This window comes from Chelonoidis abingdonii, chromosome 4 (genome assembly GCF_003597395.2).
Source record: "Chelonoidis abingdonii isolate Lonesome George chromosome 4, CheloAbing_2.0, whole genome shotgun sequence".
NCBI classification, from domain to species: domain Eukaryota; kingdom Metazoa; phylum Chordata; order Testudines; family Testudinidae; genus Chelonoidis; species Chelonoidis abingdonii.
In genome coordinates, this window is record NC_133772.1 from 22,364,178 (window position 1) to 22,377,549 (window position 13,372).

At 45.6% G+C, this 13,372-nt stretch overlaps 1 long non-coding RNA gene across 1 annotated transcript; it reads left to right on the plus strand.

Moving 5' to 3' along the window:
- Positions 1-7,443: 7,443 nt before the first annotated feature.
- On the plus strand, positions 7,444-12,699 carry LOC142046732 (uncharacterized). Its single transcript, XR_012655717.1, has 2 exons — positions 7,444-7,554; positions 12,448-12,699. It is a non-coding gene; the product is annotated as an uncharacterized LOC142046732 (long non-coding RNA).
- The last annotated feature ends 673 nt before the right edge of the window (positions 12,700-13,372 follow it).

Consider the following 13,372-nt stretch of genomic DNA (forward strand, 5'->3'; position numbering starts at 1 on the left):
ATAGGCTCAGTACAGGAATCACTGCATGAAGTTCTCTGGTTTAAAATCTGTATGGATCTATTAATCCAACATCCATCCCCAGTGCTTCGGCTTTGCATAAGCACTCCCAGGGGTAGGGCATCAGATGTCATAGGCTCATGGCTGGCATATTCCAACCAAGGCACAGTGAGTTCTGCCACATTTGTGGCACTAATATGTGTGGCATAATCCCATCTAAACCACTCTCTCTGGGAGGAGCCCTGCCAGTGCAGAGAGCCAACACAAGGGTCCCCCTGGAATCTAAGATTAAGTGGGATTTCATTGTTGCACACAACTTGTGTTGTCCATCGACCTGGGGTGAATTTCAGTCTCTAGGCAAAATTCAGCACTGGTATAAATCCATTGAATTCAATTAACCCTCTCTGTTTACATCCATTGCAAGTAGGCTTACCAGATAGCAAGTGTCAAAAATCGGGACAGGAGGGGGCAGGTAATAGGTGCCTATGTGAGAAAAAGACCCCAAAATCGGGACTGTCCCTATAAAATCAGGACATCTGGTCACCCTAATTGCAAGCCAATCAGCTAGACAGTTTCAGGAACTTTTGCATAAGCGTGGGAGTTACATGTGGCGAACTCTGATGTTTAGGATGGCGACTCACTCTGATTTGATTAGCAGGTTCAATTAACCGGGATTTGCTGGAATGCACAGAGCTGGTCACAAAATTTCTGACAGAAAATGCAATTTAGTTGAAAACAAGATATTTCACGGGAATATGTCCATTTGAACAAAATTGGACGGGGAAAAGGCTAAATGAATCATTTTGACTCTCTCATTTTGGTAACAGTGAAATATTTTGTTTCAATGAGGTAAAATGTTTTGTTTTGATATTGTGTTGATTCATTTCCTCTTGACTTTCACATGACTTTAAAATATCAAATTTTAATATTGTATCTATAGATACATTTTTCTAATATATAAAATAAATCATTGTTATTTTATAATTGTTGTAGTAGCCAGGAGCACTAGTCATTATATTACAGAGTTTTGATATTATGCAAGCAAAGCATTTTTACCTTATCAAAACCAAATGTTTTGACATTATCTAAACAAAATATTTTGACATTGTCTAAACATTTTGATAATCTCAAACTGAAATTTGTTGGGAATTTTTATTGCACAAGAAATAGAGGATTTTTGACGTTTCATTCAAAATGTTGGCATTTCTTGTGGAACAGAAAATTCCATTTTCCGATGAGCTCTAACAAGAGGGATACGTGCAAGTGTGGTTAATCTACACATGTTGTGGAAACAATATCCATATAATCACCTGCCTTTATCATCCACCTTTAGCATCTTCACCTGTACTCTGCCCACTATCCTCGCTCTGCTGGGACTACCCCCAACATTCCAAACCTCTCAGCAAACCTACTTCCCTCCCCACAAAAATGTGCAGTTTCCCCCCAAAATTTCACTGGTCTGAGGTGCATGCTAGGTAATATTCAGTCCTGGAACAGCAACTAGATTATGGCTTAAAATCTGGTAAACCATCAGGGCTAAAGATGGATCTGGATCTCAGATTGCACATGTTGACGTAGGTACACTGAAGTTAATGGAGCTATGCCCGTCTGTGCTAGCTGAGGATCCAGCCTGTGGAAGTCAGGGAAACTTATTTTACAGGAGGAGAAAGACGAAAAATAATGCCAGTGAGAGATTTTAAACAATTTCTAAAATAGTTTCTCTGTCACAAATGTTGTATAAACCAACCACATGACAGTGTAACATCAAGCTATTATTATCATCACTTTGCTGCTTACTAGTAGTATGGTCAATCATCAGACCCTGAAGCTGTTAAAACCTCTCTCCCACATTCTCTGTTTATGGATGCAAACAGACAGGAGACAGAGTTGTTATCACACAGCTGGGCTATAAATATCACATCTGTACTTTTCAAGCTACTTACAGAGTTGATTGCATGACAACCCAGTGACCATATGACTCTTCTGCATAGTTTCCTGTGATGTCCTGTCCATGCATAACTCAGCTAGTGCTTTACAAAGGAGGGAAGAGGCATTATCCACCCCTACAACAGACTATAACAATGAGCAAATTAAAGATTTGTACAATCAGCTCTAAGATATCATTGATAAGTTACACCAGAAAGATATCCTGATTGTACAGGGAGACTGGAATGCTAAAGTGGGTACAAGCAAATTGGTGGGGAGTGATAGCTCAGTGGTTTGAGCATTGGCCTACTAAACCCAGGACTGTGAGTTTAATCCTTGAGGGGGCCATTTAGGGATCTGAGGCAAAATCAGTACTTGGTCCTGCTAGTGAAGACAGGAGACTGGACTTGATGACCTTTCAAGGTCCCTTCCAGTTCTATGAGATAGGTATATCTCTGTATATAAATTGGCAAGATTATTGTGGCCCTTTCTGTAATGTGGTAACCAATGAGAGAGGATTGAAACTTTTGGAGTTTGCCAGCTATAACAATCCGGTTCTTGCAAACACATTAGGAGCATAGAAAGCAACCAGGCGATCAACATGGCACACATCTAATGGTCTACATCACAGCCACATTGACTACATCCTGGTGGAAAACAGATTTCATTCTGGGATTAACTGAGCTAAAACAAGGAGCTTCCCCAGTGCTGATATTGGAAGTGATCACGACCTTGTGATGCTAAATTTTTGGCTGCTGCTAAGGAAAGTTGTCAGGCCAAAGTTCACCAAAACCAAGTTTGACTTAGAAAGACTTGGAGACTGAAGCATTGCAGAGTCATTCCAAGCAATGATCTTTGGAAAAGTTGCCCTGCTGCTTGATCTAGAGGAAGATGTAGAAACAATGACCAACAATTTTAACGCTGTAATGAAGGAGGCACCAAAGGACATCTTTGAGAAACATTGTAAGAAGACAAAACCATGGGTCACAAATGAAATACTTCAAATGTGTGACATTAGAAGAGAACTTAAGAGAGACAAGAACAGCACTGAGGGGGATGATAAATACAGAGCAATTGGCAGAAAGATCAAGAAAGGAATGAAGGTGGCCAAGGAGATATGGATTGAAAAACAATGCTCTAAAATTGAAGAGTGTATGGATGATAAAAATAGCAAATGAGTCTTCCAGGTTGTAAAAGAAGGGAACAGTCTTACAGAAGAAAGGGACATAATCAATAGGTTGACAAACTACTGCTCTGATCTATACAACCACCAGACAAATGGAGATCCTAGAGTCTTAGACAGCCCAGATTCAACAGAGAAGGATGACTTTCCGATACTATATGAAGAAGTGGAGAAAGCTGTGAAATCACTCAAGAACAGAAAGGCTACAGGCATTGACGACATCCCAGTCAAACTGATGAAATTTGGAGGAGGAATCATAGAAGATTAGGGTTGGAAGAGACCTCAGAAGGTCATCTAGTCCAACCACCTGCTCAAAGCAGGATCAACCCCAACTAAATCATCTCAGCCAGGGCTTTGTCAAGCCGGGCCTTAAAAACCTCTAAGGATGGAGATTCCGCCACCTCCCTAGGTAACCCATTCCGGTGCTTCACCACCCTCTTAGTGAAATAGTGTTTCCTAATATCCAACCTAGACCTCCCCCACTGCAACTTGAGACCATTGCTCCTTGTTCTGTCATCTGCCACCACTGAGAACAGCTGAGCTTCATACTCTTTGGAACCCCCTTTTAGGTAGTTGAAGGCTGCTATCAAATCCCCCCTCACTCTTCTCTTCTGCAGACTGAACAAGCCCAGTTCCCTCAGCCTCTCCTCATAAGTCATGTGCCCCAGCCCCCTAATCATTTTCATTGCCCTCCGCTGGACTCTCTCCAATTTGTTCACCTCCTTTCTGTTGTGGGGGGCCCCAAAACTGGATGCAAAACTCCAGATGAGGCATCACCACTGCTGAATAGAGGGGAATAATCACTTCCCTCGAACTGCTGGCAATGCTCCTACTAATGCAACCCAATATGCCATTAGCCTTCTTGGCAACAAGGGCACACTGCTGACTCATATTCAGTTTCTCATCTAATGTAATCCCCAGGTCCTTTTCTGCAGAACTGCTGCTTAGCCAGTAATAGATGTACTCAGCAAAATCTGCAACAATATCTGGCAGACCGGTGAGTGGCCTGCCAAGTGGACACAGTCACTAGTCATCACTCTGCCAAAGAAAGGCAACCTGCAATTATGTCAAAATTACTGGACCATAAGCTTAATTAGCCATCCCAGCAAAGTGATGTTGAAAGTCACATTGAACAGATTTAAGCCACAAGCGGAGAACATCATCGCTGAAGAACAGTCTGGCTTTCATGCTGAAAGAAGTACCACAGAACAGATTTTTAACCTTAGTGTACTATGTGAGAAGTATTTACAGCCTGCAGGACATCTACCACATCGTTGTTGACTTCAAGAAGGCGTTTGACAGAGTATGGCACAAAGCTCTCTGGCAACCATGAAGAAGTACAACATTGGTCGTAAGCTTAATCTTACCATTAAACAACTGTATGGTGAGGCCAGCAGTCCCATTCTCATCCATCTCATCAATCATCAAAGGAGAGTGGTTTCACATCACTGCTGGAGTCCAGCAAGGCTGCCTTCTTTCGCCCATACTGTTCAACATCTTATCTGGAGAGCATAATGACTGATGCCCTAGAAGATCACATATGCACAGTCAGCATCGGGGGCGAACAATCTCAAATCTTCGGTTTGCTGAGGACATTGACGGCCTGGCACGCAGCGAAGATGAACTTGCCAACCTTGTAAAATGATTGGATGAAACCTCTGCATGGAAATCAGTGGAGAGAAAACCAAGCTGATGACAGACAAATGTGATGGGATCAGCTCACATATCACTGTCAATGGACACGAGCTGGAGACAATGAAACAGTTCAAGTATTTGGGGGCAATCATCACTGATGAAGGATCCAAGGCAGAAATTCGGGCAAGAACTGTGCAAACAGCAGCAGCAGTGGGAAAGCTAAGGTCAGTTTGGAGGAATAAGAACATTTCCCTGGAATCCAAACTGCTGTACGCACTGGTCATCTTCATTTTTCTGTATGTGTCTGAGACATGGACCCTTACGGCAGAACTTGAAAGGAAAATACAGGTAGTAGAGATGAGATACTTCTGTAAAATCCTGGGCATCTCCTACTTTGACCACATCACTAATGAAGAGGTCCGCAACATCATCACCCAATGCGCTGGGTCCAGGGGCGGCTCTACGTTTTTTGCCGCCCCAAGCACGGCAGTCAGGCAGCCTTCGGCGGCATGCCTGCGGGTGGTCCGCCAGTCACATGGATTCGGCAGTGGTTCTGCGGGTGATCTGCCAGTCCCGCGCCTTCAGTGTACCTGCTGCTGAATTGCCGCCAAAACCACGGGACCGGTGGACCTCTTGCAGGCACGCCGCCGAAGGCTCCCTTACTGCCGCCCTCATGAAACCGTCACGCCCCACCCCCCCACCCAGCTTGCTGCCCCAGGCACTCACTTGCTGAGCTGGTGCCTGGAGCCGCCCCTGGTGGGTCATATGAAAACCTCCTGACGACCATGAAGTGGTATGGCCATGAAACAAAATCATCTGGCCTATTCAAGATCATTCTCCAAGGGACAGTACAGGGGAAGAGAAGAGGTAGACAGAAGAAGAGATGGACTGACAACATAAAAGAGTGGACAGGAATGGACTTCGCAGAGCCTCAAGAGCTGATACACAATCATCAGGGATGGGGACAATCAGCTGATTGTCAATAGCAGTGCTCCAATGACCAACGATGATGATGATACTGAGGGCTAGCTAGCCCCTCTACGCCCCATGGCAGTAGGTCTCTAGTGAGACCAGGTTTTCCCATGTGATTTCCAATATTCCCGGGTGGGGTTTGGGCTGGCAGCAGAACAGGCTTCACTCCTGGTATTTCATCTGGATCCAGGTGCCATAGGCATAGCTGAGGGAAGCTGGCAGGAAGGTTTGAACTTGGTTAAGAAGGGCACTGGTGCTTTCCCCCAAGCTGGTTATCCTGTCCCTATGTGCCAGTCAGAGGGTGACTCACCAAGAGGGGCCAGAACTGTTCACAATAGCTACACCTTCTCTCTGTGGCCGCGGTAGATTCTGCGCATCCCCACAGAGCACTTGTGTTGTAAGTGCAATCCAGACATAGCAAACACTGGTCCTGATGGGCATGCAACATAGCCCTCTGGGACAGGGTAGGCTAGGACTAGTGGAGCCTACACATATAGGCATGCAGGCCGAAGGGGAATTTTGTCAGTGGCAAGCATGTGAGAGGCAGGAGGATGTGAGATCAGCCTCTGGATGCAACAGCAGCATTTTCCAGGAGAGAGAAATGCTACCTCTGCCCATCACATTCTCCTTGTCTCTCTGTGGGGCTATACAATCTTGGGAAGATGTACTGTCTTCAGTGGTTGGAGTAGGGTACTGGGAACCAGGACTTCTGGGTTATCTCCCTGGTTCTGCACTGATTGCCTGGTTAACCTTGGGCAAGTTGGGTCACCCTCGTGTGCCTCAATTTCCCCATCTGTGAAACATGGATAAGAGCACCCTGCCCTGCTGGGAGGGGCATTGTGGGTTAATTAATCCTGCTTGTGGAATACTTTAGCTCAGATCCTCAAAGGTATTTAGGTGCCTAAATACCTTCCAGGACCTGAGCCTTTGCAGTCCCCCAGCAGCCTTTGCTCCAAGCACGAGGGGGTTATTATGTTTAATGAAGGAGCCCGCAGAGTGGATTTCATAGTAACGGCCCACTGCATACCCCGTGCTCGGATCTGTAAAGTGCTCTGTACATGGTTCATGCATTCCACAACGGCTTCACTGCTGAGTCACACTCAACCCTGGCTGGAGGGGAATGAAGCCTTCTAAATGATCCTTCTACTGGCTACCCAGGAATGTACTGGGGTGGGAGAAGTAACTCGGGGGACTCATTGCTGGGCTGAAGCAAGAGAAAGTGTGACTGATTATAGAGTTTAACAAGAAAATTCACTGCAGTTTGTGTCAGCGCTGCTGAGTAATGTCATCTGAAACAGGAAACCTTGCAACATTTTTTTGGTTGTTCTGAATACAGGAAGACACGCTGCGGGTCTAACTGTGATCTGAGTTATCCTGATGTAAATCAGGAGTAACCTCACTGGGCCAGATTCTCCTCTCAGTCATGCAGCTGTAAATCAGGAGTAAGTGTATTTGGTCCTATTCCAGGGGTGAAAGTAAGCCGGTACAGGCTAGTACGCAGCTGACTTTAAAGCAGCTGCCCCAGGGCTGGCAACTTAAAAGGGCCCAGAGCTCTGGTCACCGCTGCTGCTACCACGGCAGCTGCCAGAGCCCTGGGCCCTTTAAATCACCGCTGGAATCCCAGGTGGCACGGACCAGGCAGTGCGGATGGGCTGGCTGGGGATTGCTGACCCCCCCAACCCTGCCCCTTCTGCCCAAGGCCCCACCCCTTCTGAGGGCCAGAGCCGCCCCCTGTACCAGTAAGTATTCTGTGTTACTCTCACCCCTGTCTGATTCCCATCTCACCTCACCCCGGTTTGTCTCAGTTGCAACGCCACTGAAATCAACAGCGTGACATTAGGGTAAAACCAGCATGAGATCAGAAATAGGCCTATGAAACTGATGCACCAGCAGCTCTTCTTGCAGCATGTCATGCAGAGGGCAGCGATGTGGACTGCAGCATGTGATTATGAATCTGACAGCCCTATTAACAATATTATAAACTGTATGATTTGTAGCTTGGGAAGGGCTTGGCTGTTAGTTCCCAGCTGGGAAATGACTTCATGTGAAATACCCCAGCATTTGGGAAGTGGATAGCAAAAACTTAGCGCTTGTTTAGATTTGAAAAATCCAAACTGTTGTAGTAGGATTGTAGAACTGCTGAGAAGATGTGGTTGGCAAGCAGTGATTAACATGGACTGCAAGGGCTCAGACATTAGGTAAATACTAATAAGGAAGGAATGCTAAGGACTGCTGGACAGACGTCACATGAGGCAATCAGCCTCTCTAGTGGCTCTCCATCTCTGCGATGGGAGCTGTCCCTAGTACAATGGGCAGCAGCTTCCCCTCCTCATGCCTTGGGTTCAACCTTCAGCATTGGTAGAATGGGCTGTTACTCCCTCCTGGCACCTAGGTTAACATCCCATGCTGTGCCCTCTGGAGGGCCAGCCCAGAAAGCTCAGCCCTGGTGGGACAAAAGTGGATTTAAGACACTGTTCCACTCTGGGGATCCTAGGCTGCTCCAAGGGCCAAAGCGCTCCTTGGTGTATGTTAGAGCAACCCCAAGAATACTCTAATTTGCAGCAGCTTCCCAAGGACTCAGCCCAGAATCTCTGGAGTGGCATGCACAGAGACTCCTCTTCCTGCCCCCAACACCAACCTTGCACCAATGCTCATAAGGGGCCAGCATAGGGTTGTTAAATTTTGCCAGTACAAAGGGAATTCTTCTCTGGCCCCTTGTGGCACAGTTCTGGAGTTTGTGGCATAGAGAGGCCAGAGCCGGAGGCAGAACATGCCTCCATTGTGTCTGTCTGAATGAAAAATGAGCTGCACCTTTGCTAGTATGTGTGTCCCAGGCTAACACAGTGTGTATACTGGTCCGCTTTAGGGGAGATCTTCACTGCAGAGTTTGCCTCCCTGGCCCCATTTCTGTTCACACAGAAAGTCTCTAACCAAAGCTTGAGGTTGCTTTAAGCCTGGGCTAGCAGGCATGGCTGAGAGTATAGGCTTGAGCTTAGGTTTTGCTTCAGCCTGCGCTGGCATCCTGCCTACTTGGCAGCGAGAAAGCAGGCACCAACTCTGTTAGTTCTCTAATTCTATTCCACAATTCCACCTGACCTGTTTTGTCTCCTTCCTCCTGTCTTCTGCACTGGAACACACCTACAGTGACTCAGGATTTTAGCCCCACAGTTGCTAACTCCATTTCTGCTGCACTTCCCCAGCCTTTGGACAGAGAGGTGCCACCCATGAAGTCCCCCCATGTTGCTAGACACCTGTCTTCTGGTATTTCTTAATGACAATTTCATTAGACATTCTGGCTGCCAGATGGTATTTATTTTTGCCTGGATGAATAACGGATCACTCCACTGTATACTTAACTTGCAAGAGTATTGTTCTCATGACAGCCTGCGCTGCGACAGAGCACCCTGCGAGTGAATTCATAGCGCAGATAAATGCACCACTGAGATCCATTGGATATCCCACCAGAAAGCCACCCCGACACACAGTGCCAGTGCAAGGATGTTTCGTGCCCTAGGTGAAACTCCCATCTTGCGCCCCCATCCTGAGGTGCTCCCTCCACGGCAGCTTCCCCCCTCTGCCCTGAGGCACCCCACCCCACTCCCACAGCAGCTCCCCACCCCCTACCTTCCAACCTGAGGCACCCTCCCACCCCAGCTCACCCTTGCTCCGCACACGAGCATGAGCACCCCTTAGGCGCCACATGCCTGGGAGGCGGGAGAAGTGAAGTAGTTATGTCGTGCTCAGGGAGGAGGCAGGGCAGGGGTGAGCTGGGGCGGGGAGTTCACCTGCGTGCTGCCCCCTCCTTACTTGCTGCAGGTGGCCCTCTCTGCACTCCCCTGCCCCAGCTCCCTCCGCTAAAATGCCAGCAGTGACCAGGGCGGCCGAAGATCTTGCTGCAACAGTCGTTGCCGAAGAAAATGGTGCCCCCCAAATCCCAGCGCCCTAGGCGACTGCCTACGTCACCTAAATGGTTGCACCAGCCCTGCTGGCACAAAAGCTAGCACTGCAGGTGCACTTCCATGGGTCTGCCCACGATAGGGCTTTACACTGGGCATACTCCACCCATGTGCGGCTAGTTAACTCTTGAGGGGGGACATACTCCTAGGCTGCTGCACCTGGCTTCAGACTAGCTAAGCTGGGTCCTGTAGCTCATGCTTTTAGATCCAGAGGTTCTAAGGTTCATTTCCAGTTATGATTTGTAAGCAAAGTCTAAATGAGCTCTCCCTGACAGCTAGTGATGAGCTGGGGGGAAAGGCTTCAGGACCAGATTGTATTTACATTCACACCTAATCTACCTAGGTATCCAGAAAACAGAGCTGTGTTGCTCAAGTGATAGATTTTGGCTGGGATTGGGTTACAAATCTCTTGAATTCGGGGATAATGAAATGTTGTTATTCATATTGTATGAGTAAAGGGCAGCAGAACTGTACTTAGCCTGCCCTGACTGAGGGCATCAAGAGAGAGGGTGGGGACAGGTGTTCTGCTTGATGCTCTGCCTGAGTCACAAGTACTATTTGACCTGCCCCTCTCCACTGTTTAAAGACAGAGCTGATTAGGCTCCATAGATCGTCTTTTGTTTTGTTAAGTGACCACTACAGCTAAAATCACTGATAATCAGGTCTAAGTACTTAGACCTGCTGTGCGCCCGATGGAAGAGACAGCCCAGTCTGCACTAGCAGTGAGGTTCCTCCACTGAGAGCTCAGCTGAAATCACTGAGAGTTGGGTGGAACCTCAAAAGACCAACTCACAGAGGTCACAGTGGCAAGTGGCAGCAGAATGTGACAGCGCAGGGCCATTGGCAACAGAGTGATGGAGTGAACGGTGGCACAATGAATAATAGTGGCCAGAGCAAACAGTGAGCAGCTGGAGGAACAAGCAAGGTGCCTTCTTGCCCCACACCTGAGAGGTGAACTCACATGAGAGCACCTCTGAACTCTGAGTCTCCACTAACAAAGGACAATACCGGTGAGTGGGGTGCGGTGTTTCTTGGATGATATTTTAGTGACTTTGCTCCAGAATGCTAGGTTTGTGACTGGGAATGGAAACTTATATAAATATGTTTACTAGTAGGCCAAGATTTTTAGTTGCCCATTCTGACTTTTCCCATTCACTATTGCTCTTTTGGAATTGGGGTGACACAATCTGCACACAGTATGTACTAAACATTTTTATTATTATAATTAATTTTACATAAGAATGGTCATACTGGGTCAGACCAATGGTCATATAGCCCAGTATCCTGTCTTCCAACAGTGGTCAAGGCCAGGTGCTTCAGAGGGAATGAACAGAACAGGTAATCATCAAGTGATCCATCCCCTGTTGCCCATTCCCAGCTTCTGGCAAACAGGCTAGGGACACTCAGAGCATGGTGTTGCATCCCTCCCATCCTGGCTAATAGCCACTGATGGACCTATTCTCCAGGAATTTATCTAGTTCTTTTTTTAATCCTGTTATAGTTTTGGTCTTCACAGCATCCCCTGGCAAAGAGTTCCACGGTTGACTTTATGTTGTGTGAAGAAGTACTTCCTTTGTTTTTTTAAAAACCTGCTGCCTATTAATTTCATTGGGTGACTGCTAGTTCTTGTGTTATGTGAAGGATTAAATAACATTTCCTTATTCACTTTCTTCACACCAGTCAAGATTTTATAGACCTCTATCATATCCCCCCTTAGTCGTCTCTTTTCTAAGCTGAAAATTCCCAGTCATTTTTAATTTCTCCTCCTGTTTCATACCCCTAATCATTTTAGTTGCCCATCTCTGTACCTTTTCCATTTCCAATATATCTTTTTTGGGATGGGGTGACCAGATCTGCACACAGTATTCAAGGTGTACACACATACCATGGATTTATATAGAGGCAATATGATATTTTCTGTCTTATTATCTATCTCTTTCTTAAAAAAGCAAAGGTTTCAGAGTAGCAGCCATGTTAGTCTGTATCCGCAAAAAGAACAGGAGTACTTGTAGCACCTTAAGTTGCCCATTCTGACTTTTCCCATTCACTATTGCTCTTTTGGAATTGGGGTGACACAATCTGCACACAGTAGTACCATGGATTTATATAGTGGCATTATGATATTTTCTGTTTTATTATCTCTCACTTTCCTAATGGTTCCTAACATCTTGCCAGTTTTTTTCATTGCTACTGCACATTCAACAGATGTTTTCAGAGAACTATCCACGATGGCACCAAGATCTCTTTCTTGAGTAGTAACAGCTAATTTAGACCCCATCATTTTGTATGTATATTTGAGATTATGTTTTCCAATGTGCATTACTTTGCATTTATCAACATTGAATTTCATCTGCCATTTTGTTGCCCAGTCACCCAGTTTTGTGAGATCCCTTTGTAACTCTTTGCAGTCTGCTTTGGACTTAACTATCTTCAGTAGTTTTGTATCACCTGCAAATTTTGCCACCTCATTGTTTACCCATTTTTCAAAAAGTAATGGTCCCAGTACTGATCCCTCAGGGATACTATCTATCTATCTCCATTCTGAAAACTGATAATTTATTCCTACCCTTTGTTTCCCATCTTTTAACCAGTTACTGATCCATGAGAGGACTTCCCTCTTATCCCATGATGGCTCACTTTTCAAAAGTCAATTTAAATTAAATACATTTTTAATAATTATATTTGTTTTAGAAATCTAGAACTGTTATGTGTTTTGGTGTGATTTGCATTATCCTAAAAAAGCATTTAATGTATTCATATCTCTTTTATATGTTGCAGGTCAAAGTGAAAATGAAAAGACAAAAAACAATGCAACAATTTTTCCACTCAAAGGCCTCAAAAAACCAACCAAGGTGAAGAACACATCAAGAATCAAGAATATATCAACATGTCATCCAAAGGTTCAAGTGGTGTATCTACATCCGACCAGCCCGAAGCACAAATCCAGCTACCTACTGAAGAAACAGTGTCTCCAAAACCTAAAGGCCATTCCCGATGTTTGTCGGTCAAAGTGTTCCCATTTATTAAAGTTACAAAAGATGGCTACTGGTGCACCTCGTTCAAAAAAGGCTTACGAAGAAGGAAAGCTTCCAAATGCTTTAATTGGTAAAAGTGGAGGAGCTTGGTTTGTCAGACAGATCAACAAAGCCAATGCTGACAAACTACATGAAAAGGCTGCAAAACACTACACCTCTGGAGTGCATCAACATAAAGAAAGCCTTATAAGCCCACTTTCAAAGCCAGGTTTAGAAATACTTAATGAGACTGTTAGAAATGCTGGAGACACAACACAGTTCATGTGAACAAACGTGGCTGGGGCATGTTTCTATTTAAGCAAGAGATACCACACACTACAAACTGGAGGCCGATGTTAAGTGCATTGTCACTTGTTTATCCTGAAGTTGAACACTGGTTCTGAATAAGACCAGCAAATGCTCACTATCTTTCTGCAAGAAACTCAACTGACTGGCTAGAAGCATGTGGTGCACCAGTGAAAGACTCAACAGTTGAAAAAGTGAAGAACTCTCTCACCACATTCAAAAAATCTGCATACATGGCTGATGAATGCACTGATGCAAATGGACATCAAGTATTAAGTCATTGTGTATGTTATCTTGATGTCAGTGGTAGGCCAGTAGATGCATTTCTAGATGTTCAGGTTATAGAACACACATGGGCTGCATCTGTGACAACCCACATCTTA